This window comes from Emydura macquarii, unplaced genomic scaffold (genome assembly GCF_026122565.2).
Source record: "Emydura macquarii macquarii isolate MOO-44397 ecotype Brisbane River unplaced genomic scaffold, CSIRO-AGI_Emac_v2 contig_3220, whole genome shotgun sequence".
In the NCBI taxonomy this organism is placed as follows: domain Eukaryota; kingdom Metazoa; phylum Chordata; order Testudines; family Chelidae; genus Emydura; species Emydura macquarii.
Genome location: NW_027133357.1, coordinates 4,958,133 through 4,980,391, shown reverse-complemented (window position 1 = coordinate 4,980,391; position 22,259 = coordinate 4,958,133). Strand labels below are relative to the sequence as shown.

The 22,259-nt window shown below is 51.4% G+C and overlaps 2 long non-coding RNA genes across 2 annotated transcripts in view; both read right to left on the bottom strand.

Moving 5' to 3' along the window:
• Window positions 1–20,007, bottom strand: part of LOC137142263 (uncharacterized) — a 61,509-nt gene extending 41,502 nt beyond the window's left edge. The window contains exon 1 of the long non-coding RNA XR_010916872.1: window positions 19,943–20,007. This is a non-coding gene — a long non-coding RNA (uncharacterized lncRNA). The remainder of the gene's footprint in view (window positions 1–19,942) is intronic.
• Window positions 287–16,224, bottom strand: LOC137142264 (uncharacterized). Its single transcript, XR_010916873.1, has 2 exons — window positions 15,983–16,224; window positions 287–502 (listed from the first exon to the last, which is right to left on the bottom strand). It is a non-coding gene; the product is annotated as an uncharacterized lncRNA (long non-coding RNA).
• Window positions 20,008–22,259: the final 2,252 nt, after the last annotated feature.

Genomic DNA, 22,259 nt, shown 5'->3' with positions numbered 1-22,259 from the left:
ACTCAGAAGGAAAGCATCCCAGCCACCAGGAATCTCTGACCAGCCCCTTGCTGGGCATTGCCTCCCAGCCTCGCTGATGTGGAGTGAAAGGCCTGTCAGACAAAGAGGGAAGGAAGTGACTGTCCCCCCCGCCTTTCTCCTGGCTCCCTAGTGAGGGCAGCTAATCAAGATGGCACAGAGGCTTGTGGCTATGCATGGGCTGCAAGGATCCGCTTCAAAAAGCGGCCCCTGCGGATCACAAGCACAAAACTGCAAAGCCAAGCAGGGATTGGTGGGCTGAGCTAGGAAAAATCCAAGGCCCCCCAAACTGCAGAAGGGCCCGAAGTGGAATAGTGCAATGACGAGGCAAATTAGCATTGAGGAGATCGGATTGTCATGTTGCCCATCACCGCCGTAGCTGGGTGTCTCGCAGGAGATAACGGCCAATAGCACAACAGGCTGCAGGGTTCATTTCCCTCCATCTTAGCTCTGGGCAAATTACAGATTTCTCGGTTCACTGGCACTTTGGGGGGCAGGCAGGGGGAGACAAACAAAAAAACAACAAAACCCACATGAAAAACAAGCTGAAAATGATTTAAAAAAAAAAAAAAAACACAACATTTTCAGTGAATCGAAAAGTTGAAAAAAATATTGTTTTGGGTCAAATGAAAAAGTTGTGATTTAACAGCGAGCATTTGTTAAACATTGGAGGTTAAAAAAATAAAATTCAAGGAAACTTCAAACAAAAAGTTGCTTTGAATCAAAACATTTTCTTTTGGGGGGGGGGGGGGTAAGGGGGTTAGGTTTTCCCCAACTGAAACAATTGTGTGAAACTGATGCAAATTTGCAAAAAACATCTTGGGGTTGCCACATCTGCCATGTGTCTGCTGTGTCTTGGAGGCAGTGTGGCCTAGTGGGAGACACGCTGGAAAGGGACTGGAGACCTGGGTTCTATTCCCAGCTCTGCTGGTTGGCTTCGGACAAGTCACTTCCCAGCTCTGTGCCTCAGTTTGTTACATGTAATACAGCAGCACTTAGAGGCCCCCACTTAGATCAGAGCCCCGTTGCACAAGGCGTTGTGCAGACCCACAGTAAGAGAGTTCCTGTCCTGAAGAGCTCATGGTCTAAATGGAGAAGGAGTGGGAGAAGGGAAGGCTTAGGATACCCATTTTACAGATGGGGAAAGTGAGGATCATAGGAATTGCTAGACTGGATCAGATCCCAGTGCCACCCAGCCCAGTGTCCTGCCTCCAAAAGCAGCCAGCAACAGCTGCGTCAGTGGAAAGTGCAAGAAGCCCACAGTAGGTTGATACAGGCTACTGCCACAGGAAGCGTCTCCTACTACAACTGGGGTTGAATCTGCACACAAGCTTTCACTGGTTTACTTAAACCAGTGCAAACCCCTGAATGGACGCTCTTCTTTTGGTTTAGCTTAAGCCTGATCCCAGCTGACTGACACTTACTGAAATAAGCCTGGTTTTAAGCTGAACCAGCAGAGTTCTCACAGCCTTTGGCGGCAGTTTAGAAACAAAAACAAAAAACACCACCCCTGTAGTTAAAACAGTTCAACTTGGCACGCATGGAGTGATTAAGTGATTAGCTAAGGTGATGCAGAGTCTGTAGCAGAGCTGGGAATTGAATGCAGCTCTCCAAGTGCTAGACCAGGGCCCTGAGCACAGACCCATCGTGAACCATCCCATTGCTGCCAACCTGTGAGATTTGCCTGAGTCTCTGTCCTACTGATTCCCCTTCATGTGTTGCGTGTACCAAGCCACAAACCCCCACATTTCCACCTGCATCTACAAAGTAAGTCCATTCCCCTGCCCACAGCCCATCATTTCCATCTCACACTCCCCTCTTCTGCCGGCAGGTCCGGGGAAGGGGCTGCGACAGCCATTTCCCCAGGAAGGCAGAGCGCTCTTGGCTTTATCAGCTCTCTGCAGCTTCGCACACCACGCTAGAGAGGAGAGAAAGGTTTTTCCCAGTGGTGTCTTATCGGGACTCTGAGCCGCGGACGCTGCTTTGTTTCAGCGCGTGTTCCAATTACAAATGGAAATGGCATTCATGGGAACAATTGGCAATTCTCAGAAGATTATCAGAACCCAACAGCTGCCCCCTGCCTCAGAACACACTGTTCAGAGGGTGGTGGAAGGAAGAATCCAGGCCTCGTGCTCTCTCTGTTGGGCTAACCCCTGGCATGGCAGGGGGGCTGGCTGCTCCTCCTCAACCACGCGCCAAGGGGAAGCTTGACTTGGAGGCAACTTCCCCATTTCAGGGGGCTGCTCCTGAGCCGGACATGAGGAGGGGGAAGTCATTTGCCCAAGGAGCAAGGGGATGGATTGCCCCAGCTATATGCCTCCTCCCCTCAATGAAATATCACGGTTACGTGCCACTCACGAGAGACGGGCCCTAAGGGCAGAGTCTGGGTCCAGATCCCCCCTATGCCAGAGCACGGAGGGGTCCAGAGCGGAAGTGCAGCTCGGCCCATTCCAGGGAAAGGGGATGGCCACCCCGTTCAGCTCCAGAGCTGGGCCGGGAACCGAACGCCTCCAAGCGCAAGGGCGGCTGTTCTCAAAGAACATTGCTCGCCCTCACAGCGCCCACAGATTTGAGCCAGCTCCCCCTTCACCCTGCTGGGAGATGGGTATCCTCAATTGCACAGGTGAGGAAACTGAGGCCCAGAGAGGGGATGGGACTTGCCCAAGGTCACCCCGTGAGGCAGAGCCAGGACTAGGAGCCAGACGCTCTGACTCCTAGGCCTTTGCTCTGCCCCCTAGACCAACCCCTCCCAGAACTGGGAACAGACCCCACAAATCCCATCTCATACTGCCCCTTGGCTGGGTGCCCCCTTCCATGCTTCCCTGCTGCCCCCCTCAGAGCTGGTCAGAGGCAAAGGACACCCTGGAGTGGGTGCTTGCTAGAGTCCTGCACTGGACGGCCAGCTGGGAGCCACGCTTGATATGTTGGGGCCAGAGGGGGATGGCAACTGAGTGCTCAGCTTTGAGCTCTCCCCTCTGGCAGGGGGACCAGAGAGGGAGGAGACCTGCAGCCTGATTGACCCCCTTTCTCCAACCTCTTGCAGTTTAGGGGTGCCACTTATCGTCAGGGACCAAGGAGAGCTACAGGCCACTGCCCGAGCCCCTGACAGCACTGCCTACAATGGAGAGCAGAAACCCCAAACGCCAGCCTGGAGAAGGAGTGGTAAGGGCATGATTTACCCACAGCGGTGCTGGGCCATGTAAGAGTCAGAGCGATCAGCGAGTCTGCAGAGGCAGCTGCAGGAGTGGAATCAAAGGGGACAGCTTGGATACCACAGGCAGTGAGGCTATACTTAGGGTGAACATAGTGACGGCCACGCTGGGTCAGCCCCATGGTCCGTCCAGCCCAGCATCCTGTCTTCCCCATCAAGCACCTGGCACTGGCCACTAGGGGAATGAACAGAACAGGGCAATTATTGAGTGATCCATCCCGTTATCCACTCCCTGGTTCTGGCAGTCAGAGGTTTAGGGATACCCGGAGCGTGGGGTTGTGTCCCTGGTCATCTGGGCAAAGCCATCGATGGACTCTCCTCCGTGAACTGATCTAATTGTTTTTTTGAACCCAGTTATATTTTGGCCGTCACACCCTCCCCTGCCGATGAGTTCCACAGGCTGAGGGGGCGCTGTGTGAAGTACTTCCTCGTGCTACTTTTAATCCTGCTGCCTCTTAATATCACTGGGTGACCCCTGCTTCTTGTGTTATGTGAAGGGGTAAATAACACTTCCTTATTCACTTTCTCCACACCAGTCGTGATTTTATAGACCTGCATCATAACCTCCCATCAGCTGTGTCTTTTCCCAAGCTGAACGGTCCCAGTCTTTTAAAAAACTCTCTGCACCTAGAAGCGGGTTCATACCCCTAATCATGTTTGTTGCCCTCCTGGCTACTTTTTTCAATTCCAATATATCTTTTTTGAGATGGAGCACCCAGAACAGCCTGCAGCATTGAGGGTGTGGGTGTACTCTGGATTCTCAGAGAGGCACTATGCTATTTACTGTCCTATTATCCATCCCTTTCCTAACGGCTCCTGACATTCAGTTGGTTTTTTTTGACTGCGGCGGCACATTGAGTGGATGTTTTCAGAGAACTACCCAGGATGACGCCACACTCTTTCTGGAGTGGTAAGAGCTAATTTAGACCCCAACATTTTGTCTCTCTCATTGGAATTACATTTTCCAACGGGCATTACTTTGCACTCCTCAACATTGAATTCCGTTGGCCAGTTTGTTGCCTGGTCCGCCTTGGGAGCGGTTCAGCCTGTGGCACAATGTCCATATTTGAGATCAGCAGGGAGCCAGCGGGGTTGGCAAGTAGGGCAAGTTGGCAATTCTGCTCCCTTGTATGGGGTAGGAGCCAGGCCCTCCCGTGATGACATTTTCATGAGCAAAGGAGGAGTTTATGCAGCTCACTACAGAGACGTATAAGGTGATAGGGCTACAGAGAGAAGAGAGGGGAGTCGTAAAGTCACTGACCCAGAACAGTGAGCCAAGGAAAGGTCTGGGGGGCAAGGGGAGATGTGGAAACCATCAGAGATGGCACCATACTGACCCAGCCAAGTCAATGACTGGAAGAACCATAGAGTCCAGGATCCTAAATGGCCCCGATGGGTAGGGGAGGGGTGCAGAGTAAAGGGAAGCCTGCCTGTACTGCACCCGTTGAAGGGCAGAACGCCAGGAGGGTCCGAAGCGGACAACGAGATATGATTAGCTTCCTTAGTCCAAGCAACGTCTCCTGGAGCATTGCTGCCAGAGTATTTCCCAGCTCACTCATTTACAGCCACGAGCAGCGAGAGAAGGTCGGGTCTGCAGGGGCGAGGGAGAACTGCTGTCAGAAGGGGAGGTCAGGGTTGGCAGGCAGGCTCTGACTGTACCTACAGCAGGAGAACAGGCACCCTGCCACACTACTGCATTTGTACAGTAGCTCCGCAGCGCAAGGGTGGATGATATATTGGGACGAAGGCCGTTCGTGATGGGCAGAGCCCCTGATGAACATTCCTTAGTTTCAGGCTCTGTAGCAGAGATCTGTCCCTGTCCGGACCCAGAGGTTGGCGTGGCCCACTGTAGATGCAAGAGGCAGCCCGAGATGTGTGGATCCAGATCCTGATCTGAACTTCCCCCAAGTAGAGGGGCACTGGAGAGGATTTAGGTTTCAGACCCATTACAAAGATGGGGCCAACCAAATATATTGGGCCTGATTCTCCCCTTGCTCACACCAGTGTGAATCCAGAGTAATGCACTGGGGTTACCCCAGCCTCAAACTAGTGAGAGTGGAAGGAGAACTGGGTCCGCTGGATTTGCATGCAGCTAGTCCCATGGTTTCTATCAGGGGCAGAGGGGAGGGTACAACAATGGGTTTGATCTGCGGTCCCTTTACCGTGGATGTATAATCACGTCAAAGTGCAGCCAGGAAAGGGGCAGGTGGACAGATAAACTTCCTGCCTTAGGAGTGTCCTGAGTGCCTAATGGAGAACATCAACTCCCCTCTGCCCCACACCTGGTTGTTTATGCTGCTTTCTGCCTCCCCGCTCCTCCTCCCTGTCAGCACAGCACAGCCCAGCCAGCCTGAGGGACAGACATGGAGCTACCAGGGGGATCCATTTGCCACTGTTCTGCGCAGTGGGTTTGATGGATTGGGGTTGCTCCTGCCTTGTAATTGCTGGGGAGTTGCTCACCTTCTAGCTCTCCGGGGCACCGATAAATCCATCTTGGCCTCTCGCTCCAGCAGCGGAGGAGATGCTGGAGCTTTAAGTTTAATTTTAGAAGCAAGTTCAAGGTGCACAGGGGTGGGAAGGTGGTGGGTCTGAGGCTGAGGAAATCAACACAGGACAGAGCAGGCTGTGCCATGGAGTCCATGCACTATTCATCAGCATTGCTGTAGAGGACAGGGGTCAGGGCTGGACGAGATGAGAAAGCCGGGGAAGAAGGGGTGCAGGATGCTTTTCAGGGGGAAGAGAACCCAAGCTTTCTGCACCCCAGATTTTACGGTCAGTCTCTTCCCCTGCTTGTGCTCATCTGCCTGAAAAACCAGGCGACAGCTTCTAGCCTGGGGCTTAACGTGGCCTGAAGACATTAGGCAGCCAATTGCCATTGAATTTGAATGTCCCAGCCTTGGGGCATCCAGGATCCACTCTTGGGACCAAATTTTGAAGAGCTTAGCGCCCACCCTTGGAAATGGATTTTCCAGCAAGCTCAGCCCCCTTTTCAGGTGCCCCAATAAGGGACACATTTACCAACGTGCCAGGCTCCTGTCGGGATGCCGATGGGCAGATTTCCCTGAAGATCTCAGCATCCAGGGATTGTTTGAAAATTTGGCTGGTTATTTAGGTGTCTGCATGGGAGTGGGGCTCTTTGGAAAATCTGGCCATTAAGGATTCCCTGATGGGCCAGAGAGACCATTATCTCCTGTGCATTCTCTCCTTTGTCTGGCTGCCAGGAGAGCCCCTCCCAGCCTCTCTTGCTCTTTATTTTCTCTTCTTCACTTCTTCATCCTCAACAACAGGCTGAGACCATGAGATCTTCTAGGGAAGGCGTATAAGTCCCCTGGCCTGCCCAGCACCCCTGGGTCCTTCTCCTTGCTGGGGAAGTGTCAGCCTGTCGATGGGAGCGGAAGAGCTCCAAGAAGATCTCTTCTCCTCTCTCGTTGTTTGGAGGCAGCTGTCGATACCCAACGCTGCTAAGTGCACCAATGAGGAATAAGGAGCCCTGATTGTTTTAGAGCACATTGAATAAGAGACTGATAATGGTTTCCTGGAATCCGTGCAGGGAACAGCTGATGGGAGAGAAGCAGGCCTCCCAGGTGCATTAATACTGAGAGGCCCCGGACAGCAGATGCTTTTTATAGTTCCCGACTGTTACAGTCACATTTCTGAAGGTGTCCAGCACCTGCACCCGCCTCTTCCGCAAGAGCAGTCTGTCACTTCCATGGAGTGACACGCAGGGGATTATTGAAGCGAATTTAGTGCCGGTGAAAGGGGACAGACAGATCAGCAGCTGTGAAGACTGGAGTTTATCCAGAAAGCCAGCTGAGCTTTTGCCCTTCGTACCGGGAGAAAGGAGCTCAGAGTCCAAGGGCCCACGTCATCCCTTGCTTTCCCCTGAGATGGGGTTCCAATCCAGTGGTGGGTTTTGGGACCCGTCCTCTGGCAGTTACACTGAGCCCTGCCACACACGGGCCAACAGCCAATAGCAGCAGCCACCTTTGGTCACTACTAGCCTGACCCAGAGTGGAAGTGGTGACGTTCCCATCAGCAGCCCTAGGACTCTGGAACTCCTGATCTCCTATCCTGGCCAGCCCCACCTTCCCAAGCCATGGCATTCCCCCAAGAGTCAGAGCCAAATATCCGGAATATGCTCATGGGTGGCAGCCCATAACTCACCTCCAAGCAGGATGGAGACTTGGATCCGCCCCCCCTCTCCCTTATTGTGATCTGTTATTTCTATTGCAGTAGCAGTTAGAGGCCCAGTCTGGGATTGGGACTCCAATGTGCTGGGCGCTGTACGTCCATAACAAAAAGATGGCTGTGCCGCAGGGCAGCGGCTTTCAAAAGGCCAGTCAGACAAACCCATCTATCTGCCCGATTGATTAACCAGCACCAACAGAAGAAAGGCTCCCTGTTCTATTAGCGGCGCAAGCCATCCGTTCTCAGGCTACCGTCAATCTTAAGAGAAAGATCTGATGCTGTTGTGACACCTAACATTTACAATTTGTGTTCCCATGGAGGCAAAAATCTCTTCTTTGCCTTGTCATACCAGAAAGTGCTCAAATGGGCAATAAAAATGTGTTAATAGCATACTTCAAACTGGAATTTCCAGAGAGCTCAGCTCCCACTTAGACCATGAGATAAGGGCCCAGAAGAGTAGAGGCCCAGCATGCGGGGTGTACACAGGGCACGGAGCGGTTTAGAAAATCCAGCCCCAGTTGTAGGTGCCGCGTGCTTAGAATCCGGCCCCAAGTGTTTGGGAAGAGTGACCAGGAAGCTTAACCGGCCTCCTGATGTACCTGGTGCTGCTGCCCGGAACTGGAGCGTCGTCACAGGTTTTCAGTGGCAACCTCTGAGACAGCAGCTCCAAAGGTTGCCATAATGCATCAAGACTTCAGGCTAAAGGCTGATCTCAGTTAAATACTTGCAACACCACTAACTTCACTGGGGTTATTCTATATATTATTGCATCATCTTGGAGCCCATTATGGACCAGGACCCCACTGCGCTAGGTGCTGTACAAACACAGAACAAGAGAGCTCACAGTTTTCCATTGCCTTGCTTTGTTTTTTATGCCTTCTTTGCACAGGCATAAAGTAATGACAAGTTACAGGGCAGGGGAGAATCAAAGCCAATGGGTTCACTCAATCTGGGGAAAACACAGCCCTGTATATATTCCTCAAACGTTCAGTTAGGTTGTTAAAGGAATTTGCTTGTTCTCTGCTCACTTTGCTAGAATATCTTATGACTTATGAACATGACTTATGAGGAGAGGTTGAGGGAACTAGGCGTTAGTCTGCAGAAGGGAAGAGTGAAGGGGGATTTGATAGCGGCCTTCAACTACCTGAAGGGAGGTTCCAGGGAAGAAGGAGCTAGGCTGGTCTCAGTGGTAGTAGATGACAGAACAAGAAGCAACAGTCTCAAGTTGCAGTGGGGTCGTCTAGGTCAGATATTAGGAAAAACTTTTTCATTACAGGGGTGATGAAGCACTGGAATGGGTTATCTAGGGAGGTGGTGGAATTTCCATCCTTACAGGTTAAGGCCTGCCTTGACAAAGCCCTGGCTGGTAGGATTTAGTTAGGGTTGGTCCTGCTTTGAGTAGGGGGTTGGACTAGATGACTTCTGAGGTCACTTCCATCCTAGTCTATGATCTTCAGAAGAAACACTCAAATTTGCTGGCAGGCATGGCTGACGAAAGAGCACATTATTAAACTAATACTCTTGCAGGGTGAATTCTGAATTCACACCCCTATAAAAAAGGCCGACAGAATGCAACAGAAAGTGACACTTTCTACAGCTTTTTATGGACCATTCTATGGATTAGAAAATTAAATCCCTATTACAGAATTCTGTTGGATAGTTAAACACAACCCTAGAGAAAGACAGCCCAGCAAGTGGATAGCACAAGGGACAAAGCTTTAGGAAACCTGGGTTTTGTTCCTAGCACTGCTACTCCATGGTTTGCTCCAGGTCACCAGCAACTGACCTGCTCCGTACCTCAGTTTCCCCCATCTATAAAATGATGCTGTACCTCCTTTGTAAAACATGAGGTTCTCTCATTGAGATGGATGGATGAATGAATAGTGCTAGATAAAAAGCTAGGTATTACTATAATTTTAGAATATTTTCCATAGAGCCCTAGACAAATTTCATCCCTATTTAATTGTGTAGGACATTTCCATAAGGGTTACTGCAGCTATTTGCATCAGAAGCCAGATTCCAAGAATGACACTGCTCCGATCCAGGAACAGAAACACGTGACCCGTGTGTCCAATATGGAATTTTTGCAATAAACAGTCCCCCCCCTTGCACCATTCACAGACCAGGAGTTTCCGGCAAATCATTTCTAACAACCAATACATACAAAAAACCCCATGAGCTGCTCAGACATTTCATGAACAGAAAGTGATCCAGTGACTTCATCAAACAGCACCAGTTCTCATTGGGCTGGTGTCAAGATCTAATATAAGTGTTCCCTCCCTCCCTCCCTGTTCATTAGTTGCCAGGCTGATGGGGAAAGGCACTAGAAATTAGGTTCAGTGGAAACAGGGGGAAGTGTTGTCAAGCACAAGGTTTCTAGTCAGGAGTATAAAAAGCGTGGCATCCATAGGAAGTCCAGGGTGCGTCCCTCCAAGCATGTCAAATTCTAGCGTCACCTTTGCCACTGTGGCTTGTCGTGAATCTATAGCGCTCCTTGTGCTCTGCATAACAGAAGGGAAGTTTGATTTAGTCGTTGAAGACCAGGATTGTGAGTCAAGACCTCTAGGTTCTGTTCCCAGCTCTGTCATGGACTCACTTTGTGACCTTGGGGAGGTCATTTAACTTCTTTATATTACAGTAGCACCTACATGCCAGATGGAGCACCATTGCGCTAGGTGCTGTATGATGAAAAGACAGTCCCTGCGCTTCAGTGGGAGTTAGATGCCAGCCCTACTAGGGTGTCTTTGCCAGTCCCACCTGGATGTAGGTGTATAGGGCTTTGAGATCCCCAAATGGCAGGAGAATGAGAGACCTCATCCCTAGGTTGCAGCATGAAGAAGCCGCCACAGTTGATTAGGGGGAAAAACATTTCCCAGGGGTGTCACACCATCATGATACAAACGTCCTCAAGTCCCATCACCACTATTTTCTTCTCCAGCAGGAGGAAACAGGACAAGTTGCAACCCCAAGCACATATACTAGAATAAGGAGAGGAACCTTTTAATTACATAATAACTATTGACCACATAAGTGCTTTGTAATCACAGGGTCTTATTTAGGTACTCCTGCCTCCTGCACTAGAGGAGTTATCATGAACACGAGCTAGATAGCAATATGAAAAATCAAAGATCAATTACCAATGTCCAGTTAGTTCTATGGTAACTCTTTGGATGATTTCCAAGGCATCTCTGGGGCTATGCCGTTACCATGCTCTGCACATGTGTTGCGTTACCCTGTAGTTACTTAGTTGATGGTGGCCTGTAATTATACAATCATAGACGCTACAGAGTTCAAAGCCCCATTAGGTCCCAAACGGCGCATCCCCTAGAGACCACTGCAGAAGTGTTCCCTACAGTGTATTCCTGAGGTCTTTACACACTCCAGTTTTAAATGATTCAAGCAATGGGGCTTCCACTTCCCCTGCAATGACAATTCCAGAGTCTAATAGGTCTTACCAGCAGGACATTTTCCAGCCAGGTATATCCAGCCTAACATTTAACTTGGCTTAATTTTGTCCTGGTGCTGTACAGTAAAGAACTACAGCTGTGGATTTACAGGGGAGTCAGGGCTGGAGTCTCCTCTCGCTTAGCCTGGGGTCAGTCAGTGGTATCTCTGTGGAGGCCCATGGAGATATGCTAGTGTGACAGCGGGGTCAGGGATGGAAGAATTAGGCCCAGCAGGTCAGATTCTCCCCTGCTTTGCACTTCGTGTGGGTATTTACACCAGTTCAAAGCGAGAGTGACAAGCTAACCCGGCATGAGTAGAGAATTCTCCTACAGGAGCATTTCGCACCTCCGTACTGGTGCACATGAGTGCAACACACCCAGACCCTAAGAAGTGATAGATAAACACGCGCACACACAGTATTTAATGAGTCCATTCTCAGTTACGCTATTGCTGCACTCGAGGGCTTATCTACCTAAGATACTGATCTGGCTCCCAACACCATAGCATCTGAGCATCTCAAGAAAACACTCTAATGTATTTAGCCTCCCAGGATCTGAGGTAGGGCAGCACTGTTATCCTCATTATACAGGTGAGAAACTGAGGCACGGAGCAGTTCAGTGGCATCCCCAAGGTCTCAGAGGGAGTCTGTTGCAGAGCAGGGAACTGAACCCACGTCTCCCAAGTCCTAGGCACTAACCACTGGGTTATTCTTCCTCTCTAGGTGGTTTTAAGCCACCTTTGTGCACTCTTCCTTCTAGGTCCATACAAGGGCCAGCCTAGCTTCTGTTGCAACTTAGAGCAGCCCTGTGGCTGCTCTAGCTTAAACACTGCTTCCCATAGCTCCCCACAGGCTCTAGAAAACAAGAGACGTTAAGTGCACGCAAGCCTCTCCCCAGACACAGCCCTCACACGGAGGCTGGGAGCCTTGCCAGCACAGAGCCTTTGCGCTGGCTGGACAGGCCTCCTGCCCAGGGGGATTCTTAGGCAGCCGTATTTCACCTACTTTGAGACCCTGTCATAAATGAACCTCAGTGTAACGGAGAGTCAAGGTCCAATGCGTGTCTATGGGATGTGGGGGCAGGGGGGGGGGCATGGGCGGTCTCGTCTGTTCTTGTACAGCACAGATCTGCAGCTAGTTTCTAAAAGACACACAGATTGACCCCCCCTCCCCTTGCAAAATGCCTGCTAAAGCCTCCAACCCCTCCCTCCCCCGCCATCTCCCAGCATCCCAGGTAGAACTGGCCGCCAGGCTGGGGGAAGATGAGTGATGGCTCTGCCAAGGAAGAGAGGGGCTGGAGGGAGCAGCTGCTTCAGAGATTACTAATGAGCAGTGAATGATGGGAAATGTGAGGCTCAATTGAAACAAAAGAGTTCAATAGTAAGGAGAAACATTTTGCAGAGTAATGAGAGTCCATTTCTCCAGCCGGCTGTCGGAAATACATCCTGTTAAACATCCATCAATTATCCCGGCTTGCAAATGCATTAAGGTAATGAGGAATTATCCATCAAATACACTTAGACCCAGTGCCCTCCCTCTGCCAGCCACCAAGGAAAGAGCCACTGCAGAGAAGGAAATGTTCTTAAGGAGAATGAGACTGCAAGGAGGCAAAATGGTCCCCTGGTCTCTTTGTTGAGCTCCATTCAGGCACCCCGAGACCTCATCTAGGGAGATGTACTCCTGGCTTGGGGTGGGGGTTTCTAGACTGCTCAGAGCCAGATGTTCAAGGGCCCATCACCCATGACTGATACCAGTGTTCATTGCATAGCACTAGTTCAAACCTTCCTGATCGTCATCCAACGTGCTGGGCTCTCTGGAAACCCGGCTGCTTGTGTTAAATGGTTGAAGCGCCTTTCTGATGGCCTGAGCTCAAAAGAAATCAAAATAACAGCCCCATAACAGTGACTAACCTACCCAGAACTAACACCTTTGAAGGACTGGGTAAATATTAACTAGTTAAGCCTCACAAGAGCAATGGATGCTCTCATCCCCGTGTTACAGGGCCCTAGAGAGGCGGGGCAGCAGCAGTGGGGGGGGGGGGGGAGAGGGGTTCAATTGCACCCACAGATGTCATGAATCCAAGGGTGCAAAAGCAACCCACAGGGGCAAAGGGGAAGCCGCCTTCATGCCTTTGTGTGAGAAACTGCATGTGGCTCCACAGCCCAGGCTGTGCGTCGTGGTGGTGCCGCTCCCAGCCACATCCCCGTGTGTGAGGATGTCACACGCCGCAATGGAGAGCCCTGAAGGGGAAAAATCTGCCAGAGGGAGCCCTGGGAGTGGAGGGGGACGATGCCCCCACGTGTCCCTGTCTACAGGCAGAAGGGACACTGGGGGCAGAGTGATGGGCTTCTGGTTCTGAGCAGCCAGGTCTCTCTCGCTGCCGGGAGGGCGCCTATTGAATCGGGAGGCTACACGCTGCAGAGAGACGATGTGGCTTCCCTCAGATCCCACAGCCAGCCTGCAGGCAGATCTGGGAAAAAGCCCCCAGAGTTCCCAGTTCTAACCACCCTGCAAAGACTCCACTGGCCGTTGCATAGCACAAGTCCAACCCCCACTGATCTTCACCGCTACACGGAGGCGTACGGAAATAGACAGATCCAGCATGGCCCGCCCTCTTCTTTAGGACGGAGAGGACAGAAAAGCCAGGAGAAGATTAGGAGCCAGAAGACTGGGAAGAAGAACGGGGTGTCCGACTGTCATCAGAAGCAACGCAGGGATGCAGCCACCTCTCTTCCCCAGATTTAAAGGGCCAGCTCTCATAAGAGCCCAGTTGGAAAGTCTCCGGGAGAAGAGTGAACCTGAACCACAGAGTTCAGTGATAACAGGATAGCTGAAAAGGGCACGGTTCTGGTTAGTGGTAACATAAGGGGATACGTTCCTAGCGCAAAATGAAGCCTAAAGTCTTGGAAATATTTGTCTCTTGTTTAGTGTGCAATGTTAGGTTCAAATATGTGCTGGCTCAACCCTAACTCCCACATGGGGCCCTATTGAAGTCATGAAGCCCTGCAGAGGTACAGGGTTCAGCTTGCAGAAACTGGCCTTGCACGGTGCAATGAGTCCAGAGTCTTGTCTGATGTAGTTTCCCTCCTGCCCCAGTGCCTGCTTTCCAAGATACACGCTGCCTTCCACACCAGAGGGGGCTGCATTTCCATAGCAGATGAAGTTATTCCCTTGTACAGTTCGTAAAGTATTTTGGGCTTCTTGTGAGATGAAGAGATACTATAGAAATGTAAATTACTTTAGTGATTTATGTAATAATAAAATAAAAATAATAAATAAGATGCCTCTCTCGGAGATCTTTCTCTCTGTAGATCTCAGCAGCACTTTTCAAAGGAGGTCAGTATCATTATCCCCATTTTACAGATCAATAAACCGAGGTACAGAGGGGACAGGACTTGTCCAATACCATATACTTCATTCCTGATTATCAGAGTGATCCTATGCTTACATTCCGCTCAGGAGGAGAAATTCATCACTGCTGTAATGCCATTGAAACCAGTGGAGATGCACCAGGGATGAATCAGACCCAATCTTGGGGTTTAAAAATACCCCAAGGAATTACTTGTCGCGTCTCCTCAAACGGACACTGGCTGCTGGCATGACACAGACTCAGGAAGGCCAGCATTTTCCAACTGGCTCAGCACAGTGGGTGCCCATTGAGTGCTGAGCTGTTTGGAGAACCTGGCCCTTATGTATGTGCTTAAATGGGTACTGAGATCTCGAAATCCTGGCCTGGAGCTCTTCTGAAAAAAAAAATTCTACCCAGAGTTGAGACAGTGCCAAATGAAACCCTAGAGATAGGTCACCAAAGGCACCAAGGACATGAGGAAAAGCTGAAGACATCAGCCAGGAAAGTTTATTGGCCAAACAAGAATAAAAGCATTGAGAGGGGAGAAAGAGTGCCAGTGCCAGTCTTGTATATCACCACAAATCAGCGCAACAGAGCCTGCTTGTCTAGTGGAAAAACTTCAGATCCTATTTCAGCTGAGATCCCGCACTTGACTGTACAGGACAGGACAGAGCGAGGTGGGGAGGCTGTCAACACAGGGCTCTGGGAATTGGACAGGAGCCCCAGCTAGGGAGTACAGACCCAAATCCGAGTGGTCCTAAAGGTAGGTCCAACGCTTGGGAGCAGATCTGTTTTGAACCAGAGTGGGATCTTTACTGCTTAAACATTCCCTTTGCTCAGGAAAGGATGGGCTCTGGTCTGGGACATGGGAGCTCTGAGTCCAGCTCCCAACTCTGTCTCTGACCTCAGGTGAATTCCTTAATCTTTCTTTGCCTTCATTCCCTGTTTGTAAAGAGGGGATAATAATTCTGTCCTATCTCCTCAGTCAGTGAGCTCTTTGGGGCAGGGCTGTGTCTAACTAGGTATGCATAGAGCACCTAGCACAATTGAGCCCTGATCTCACAGGCAGACTCTCAATGACCAGATGATCAGACTGGTCCCTTCTGGCCTGGGAATCGATGAATGTCCCTGCTCCCTGAAGTCATAATCCTTGGCTTGTGGCATCTGACTCAGTGGTCATCTCTGTAGCAAGGCCTTATGTTGCCTTGGCCACACTTTTGTAGCGCTACCGGGAATACGTCTACCTGAACTGGGAGTTACATTTCCCAGCTGCTGTGTAAACATCCCCCATAATGTTCTCACTCTGGATCCTTAGAGAAGGACACTGGAACTTCCCTAGTGGAACAGCCTCGTGGTCCATCTAATCCAGTGTCTGGTCTTGGACCAATGCTAGAAGCATCCTGGGAAGGGGCTAATTCCTCTGAGTGCACCTATTGCTGTTTGCACAGTGCAGACCCTTGGCTGAATTCCTTCCTGACCCCAAATAAGGATGGGCTAATGCCCTGAAGCTTGAGGATTGGTAACCCTACTTGCCTCTCGTTCAAGCTACCCTGGCTGCCAAGGTTAGTCTTATTCCTCTAACTATCTCAGGAGGCGATGTGGGTATTTACACTTGTAACTCCCCAGTGCTTTGAGATGAGAACAGAGGCTGCTTGTGTGAGCAGCTTCCAGGGCACCTGCTGAAAATTGTGCTTTGCACCTCTTTGTTGATTTCCATTTGAATCTAGAAGAGCAATGGGCAGCCTAGGGTCTGCCGACAAGAGGCACTCACAGAGCGAGAGAGATGGTGCCTTCAGAACTGCTGTCTGATCAGCACCGGCAAAATACACACGCGCACAATAACCTGCGTCACCAGCGCAGAGAGAGAGAGAGAGCTGTACAGTGGGCTCCGAGCCAAGACATCACTGCGATTTTCAACCGTGCCAGCAAATTCCATTCCAAGCTGGGCAGCTGGATTCCTTTTGGTTATTATGTGCATCACGATAGCACCTCGAGGCCCCACCTGAGATCAGGGCTCCATTGTGCTGGGCCCTGCACAGACAGAGGAAGAGACAGTCACTGCCCCATAAAGCTTGCAATTGGCATACACAAGAGGAAAGGTTATCATCCCCTCTAGGCACTGCTGCCTCTTGCACTTTAGGGATGTGTGGAACCACACACACACAGCCAGACTTCAACGAATACACACAAACATACAAGACCTACCCACATATAACAGGAGGCTGCTGCTAGGTTCTGGTGGCTTCTGCAATAGAATCAGGTTGGGGGTCTACTAGATAGCTCCCGGAGTATTTGAAGGGATTCCTCTCCCCCCCCCCCCCCAATTTCTAGACAGTACAGGAACAGAGACACAAAGAGATGTGGTGTCATGCCCAGAGTCACAAGAAATCTGTGGAAGTCCCCACTCATTGTCTTAGCCACACAGCCATCCTTCCTGCATTAGGCCTAGTGCCAGGAGTTTCATTTGGAAAGACAAGGAAGGCTAGGGATGGAAAGTTTCCCCAAGGCCATTGGGAGTGAGCAGCTGCTACTCTGGATCTGTAAATATCCCAGAAACAGCAGTTTCAGGTGACCCAGTACAGAGAAACGCAAAGTGAGTTTCAGGTTTCATTCCCTGACTGCAGGTTAGTTTCATTTTTGTATCAATACCAGTTCATTTCCATTCTCTCTAAGCACCTGGTGCTTCTGCGTAGATCCAGACAACGGTAGCTTTGATCTGGATTAAGTGGAGGGCCATGTCTGTAATGTACCATCTCAGGGCTATCTAAACAACAGAAAGACTGGTCCAAAATGCCATTGCTGCCGTCATTGTGCTGCACATTTGACATGTCCTGGCAACAGCAGGGATGGAATTCAGATCTTTGTTTCTCAAAGGACCACTTGAGCTCAAGGAGACTCTCCAGTGGCTATTAGCAACAAAGGGTCTATGACACACAGTTGAGTAGTTCTGATTCCCTCCAGCAGAGGGCAGTGGTGCCCAGACACACATCAGTGCATTCTCCCATTGCTGCAGGAGTCCCACCAGAGCCAGATATGCCAAAGCACAGAGGCGGGTTCTCTCGGATGCAGCCCAGCGCATGTGGTGCACTTGGGTCTCTCTGCTCCATCCCAGAGAGAGGCACAAGGAAAAGCAGCCAGCAGGAACACGAGTCTGCGTGATCCACTTTAGCGGCAGGAGAAGCATCCCAACTCCTCCCCCCGGCCCTCCCGTAGGATTAATGGGCTCTCAGATGGTAAACAACAAGCTGGTAACGTGCAGGCCGCACAGTCAGAGATAAATGCCCCCCTCCTCCCAGCTCCACGCTCCGCTTTGCAAAAGCAACAGGCGCCCACAGGAGACACAGACAGGAGGAAGGGTTCAAACTGGAGCGGCCACTGCCACAGGTCAAGGGGGGCGAGGTCTCCAGGGCCAGGGGAAGGAACTGCCCATTTTCTCCTACGTGATCCCCAGAAGCTGACGAGAAGAGCAGCCCCTTCCCCCCGCCCCAGTCTAGTCTCTTAACTCAGACTGGAGGGCCCCTGGCAGCTGTGGAAGAAGCCTGTGGCCACGGTCTGAGACGCAGAAGGTCTGAGTCCCAGCCTGGTCCTGCCACGTGCTCCTTGTGCGTCTCGAGCGTGTATTTCCCGGTGGGTAAAACGGGGCTAAAGGTACTGCTCCCGGCTCACAAGCGAAGTCTTTGGAGTCCGTAGGAGACGCTCAGCTGCTGTAGTGATGGGGCAGCACAAGACCCCTAGACAGATGTCCCCTTGCTGGGAAGGATTCTGGTGCCTGGACTTGGCAGAGGCGCATTCTCCTGCTGCTCAGATCTCTCTATTCCCCGCTCATCACCGTGGCTGGAAGACATCTCAGCCATGGAGTAACACCCTGCAGGCATCTGACCCCAGAACAACAGAGAGGGAGCTGGGTATGGGGAAATCATCCCGTTTCTGGGGGGGAAGTGGGCTCTCCAGGATTTGGGGCGCTTCCAACATGTGCCTGATTTAAGGATTTGGGGTTTTCCCCCACAGATCCGACTCCCACCCGGCCCCGGCGCTTGCATCCCCGCATCCTGCTGGCCTCTCAGATCAGAGCTAGCAGTTGGCAGAGCAACGTGGAAGACCCAGGGCTGTGTACGGGTCTTGTTGACACGGTTAGGGCTTGGAGGACAGATGTGTACGTGAACTCTTAGGGCGCCACCCCTGCCGGGGCTTTGAAGCAGCTCGGAGAGGACACTTGCGAACTGGAGGGCGAGAGAGACCTAGTGTCCCACCTCCCTCTAAGCGGGCTTCCAGGGACGCCTGGCACAGCCGCTGCTGTGAGACGTTACAGGTGGCTACAGCTCTGCTCCCCTCAGGTAACAGCATGCCGAGAACTAGGATGTGGTAACAATGACAGGAACAGAGACCAGGGACAGAGCCAACGCCTGACTTGTCCCGGTCCCAGAGGAAATCAGAGGTAGACCCTGTCCTGGCTTTTTAAAAAAAAAAAACCCTTTTCAGGAGGAGGATGCCACTGAACTCAAGAATTTTCTACATGCACAGAGTGCCATTGCAGTTCAGAGCCGGTGCCTGGCTGTATTGCCGATCTTAAATCATTCAGTAAAGGCCGGTAAATGCCTCAGTGCCTTCGAGCATGAAAGACAAAGCACTCACCACCCCCTTTCAACCTGTTCCCTGAGTGCCCATCTCACCACATGAAACCTTTTATATTTCACCTCACTCCTTAGCCCACCACTCAGGAGAGCCCTGGCGTTCACTCCCACCTCCTCCGCCATTAGCACTCTGCAGAGCTGCTCAGTGCATTTCTTCCCAGGAATAATGGCCTCCTTGCTCGCCTCTGGGATGCCATTTTTGAGGGGAGGCAGGTCACGTTTCCCCACAACAGTCATTTGGCCGTGAAAACATGCCAGCCAAACAGTCCAATGGTCACCGAAGCAGGGCCCGGTTCGGGGGCAGAATTGTCACCAAACCGGGAGCAATTGCAAAGGTGCAACAAAAATGCAGAAAGACTCGAGTGTTTCAAAATTCTCTGCCACTGTCTCACCCACACGCCACCCTGCTATTATTGATGAGAGGCAGCTCAGCCTGGTGCTCAGGGCCCTGGACCAGGAGACAAAAACCTTGGATTCAAGTCTGTTGACAGGCTGATACATCAGCCCCCTTTCTCTGACAGGAGGAACAGGACATGGCTGTCAGGAGGGGTGAATGGCGTGGGATGCGGTCAGGGTCCCATGGGGCTGGCTGGTGAAGGCTGGTGGGCAGCGTGGGGTGCTGGCAGGGACCCATGGGGCTGGCTGGGGCTAGCTGGTGGGCAGCGTGGGGTGCTGGCAAGGACCCATGGTGCTGGCTGGCTGCAGGGACGGGCAGGGGCAGCAAGGGGGCCCGGCAGGCAGCCCTGCCACGGGACCTTGCCAACCAATGCACCTCACACGGCTGCTCATGGTGCATCAGCGTGTCAACAGCCACTCCAAGCCTGCAGTGGTTTGGCTCCTTCTGATCACTCAGCCCTTCACGCAGGCCCCACCCCTTCGGGAGGTAATAAGGAGTCCAACGAACAAACCGTCCAAAGACCTTACGCCAGGTCTTCAGCTTACACTGGGCTCCTAGCCCCCTGCACCAGGAGGGCTTTCCAGCCCCTTCCATGGAAGCAGGCATGGGAACTCAGGGCCACCCTCCCTGCTGGGTTCCAGCCCAGGGACCCCCTGCTAAGCAGCCAAGTCTGCTCACTGCTGCTTTCCTGGCCACTTCTTACCTTCATCTGCTTCCTCCTTGGCGGTGCCAGCTCCTTGCACTATCTCCTACTCCTCTGTAGCCAGGATAGCATGAGCTGTAGCCTTTATCCCAACTATTGCTGGTCAAATAATTAGCCACAGATGGGGGAACTAGTGGCTCTGTCCATTAACCCCTCGGTGGCTGCTGCAGAATCTCTCCACCCCATCACAGGCCTGCCTGGCGGAGGGTGGGATCCTGCCTGTTGCTTGCTGAGGGTGTGGAAGACAAAAAGCCCCCTGATTCTACTGCCATGCTACTATAAAGATGGGGCCACTTCCCTGAGGTCACTGGAGTCTCAGAGTGGCATAAATCAGATCAGAGCGAAGCCTTAGATTTCTTGACAGGGTCTGCTGCCGCGGCAGTCTCTTTCGTGCTTTGGCAGGAGCTTTGCCTCCAAGAGACGGCGCTTCCCCAATGGCTCAGAGAGACGCACGCGCGTGTATCTGTTCTCTTCACCTTGGCACACTCGGCGTCTGCATCTTTGTCCCGTGCTCACCTCAGGGCTTTGCACATATCTGAGAGGCCGGGAAGAAATGTTGTCAGGTAGTTTACAAATCCGAATAGTCTCTGAACTGATTGAACGTCGTTAGGTTTGGGCATCTGCCGTATCGCCAGGACCTTTCCAGGGTCAGGTCATAGCCCTTGGGAGGTCAGCAAATGTTCCATGTAGGGCACATAAGAATAGCCATGGGTCAGACCAAGGGTCCATCTAGCCCCGTGTCCTGTCTTCCAACAGTGGCCAATGCCAGCTGCGTCAGAGGGAATGAACAGAACAGGGCAATTATGGAGTGATCTGTCCCCCATTGTCCACTCCCGGCTTCTGGCAGTCAGAGGTACTCCAAGAACGTACCTAGTTCTTTTTGAACCCAGTTATACTTCTGGCCATCGCCACATGCCCTGACAATGAGGGCTACAGGCTGACTGCACATTGTGTGAAGAAGTACTTCCTTTTGTTTGTTTTAAACCTGTGCCTATTAGTTTCCTTGGGGTGACCCCTGGTTCTTGAGTTACGAGAAGGCATAAATAACACTTCCTTAATCACTTTCTCCACACCTGCCATGCTTTGATTGACCTCTATCCTATCCCCCCTTACTTGTCTCTTTTCCAAGCTGAAAAGTCCCAGTCTCTTTAATCTCTCCTCCTGTGGAAGCTGGTCCACACCCCTCGTCATTTGTGTTGCCCTTCTCTGTACTTTTTCATTAGATACATTAAAGCACTTTGGGGAGCAGCTCATGGCAGCCGGGCTCTGTGAGCAGGGGCCGGTTCCAGGCTCCTTCAGGGGAGAGGCAAGGGACGCGCCCGGCCTTGCAGAGGAGGTGGCCCAGCTCAGGGAGCTGGGCAGGGAAGGCTGCTGAACAACCAGTCAGTGCCCTGGCTTCCACAGTGCAGAGAACCAGGGCCCGTGGGGCAGGTGTGGCTTCCACTAGTTTCCGATCTCCTGGCAGGAGACGATGGTTTACAAAGTGCCGGGCACGCCTCTGCGCTAAATGGAAAACCTCTGTGCTAAATGGAAGGCAGAAATCTGGGGGTGGGGGGCATGTGACCCTGTGTGTCCCCCCCCTCACTGCCCCATTTTTCTGCCCCTATGGCTTTGTGCCCTGGGTGGCTGCCCCGCCTGTCCCAACTTGTTACCGTCCTGCTTTTGCTCAAATTTTGGTGTATTTTTCCTTGCATTGTCATGCTTTTCCAGTGTTGCTTGGCGAATTATCTCTCTGTCTTTGGAGACGAAGTTGCCCACTGACTTTGCATTGTAGATAGCTCTTGGTAGAGCGGACTCTCTTAGCATTCTCAGTCAAGCGCCTGCGTCTTTCGTCCCTGTTACTAATCTGTCACAAATTAAAATTCACCTTTTAAGGTCGGATAATTGCGTGAGTCAGCCATTTTGTGCAATTTGGCAATATACTGATCTATTGTTTTTCCAGATTCTTGACTGCCCTTCTTGAAAAGGCACCTTTCATCTATGACATTTTTTGTGGGTTTAAAATGCTTTTGAAATGCTTTGAGGATTTTACCTGGGTCCACTTAGTCTGCTGCTGACGTATTCTGATGTTGTCAGAGCATGCAGCAACCTTTGCCCGTTACAGACTGTGGCTGCGCTTAGTTTGTTTTCCTTTTTATCCAGCCCTGTTGCAATTCTGTAGTTTTCCCATTGTGAGCTGAAGAATGCCCAGTTGCTAAACACATCCCCTTTCCTCTCTATCTGCTTGGGGCCAGGAATCTGGTAAGTCACCATGATTACTAGTTTCTCTTTGTTCTGGAGGTTTTCTTTTGCAGGATTCTTAGGATCTGATTTCATG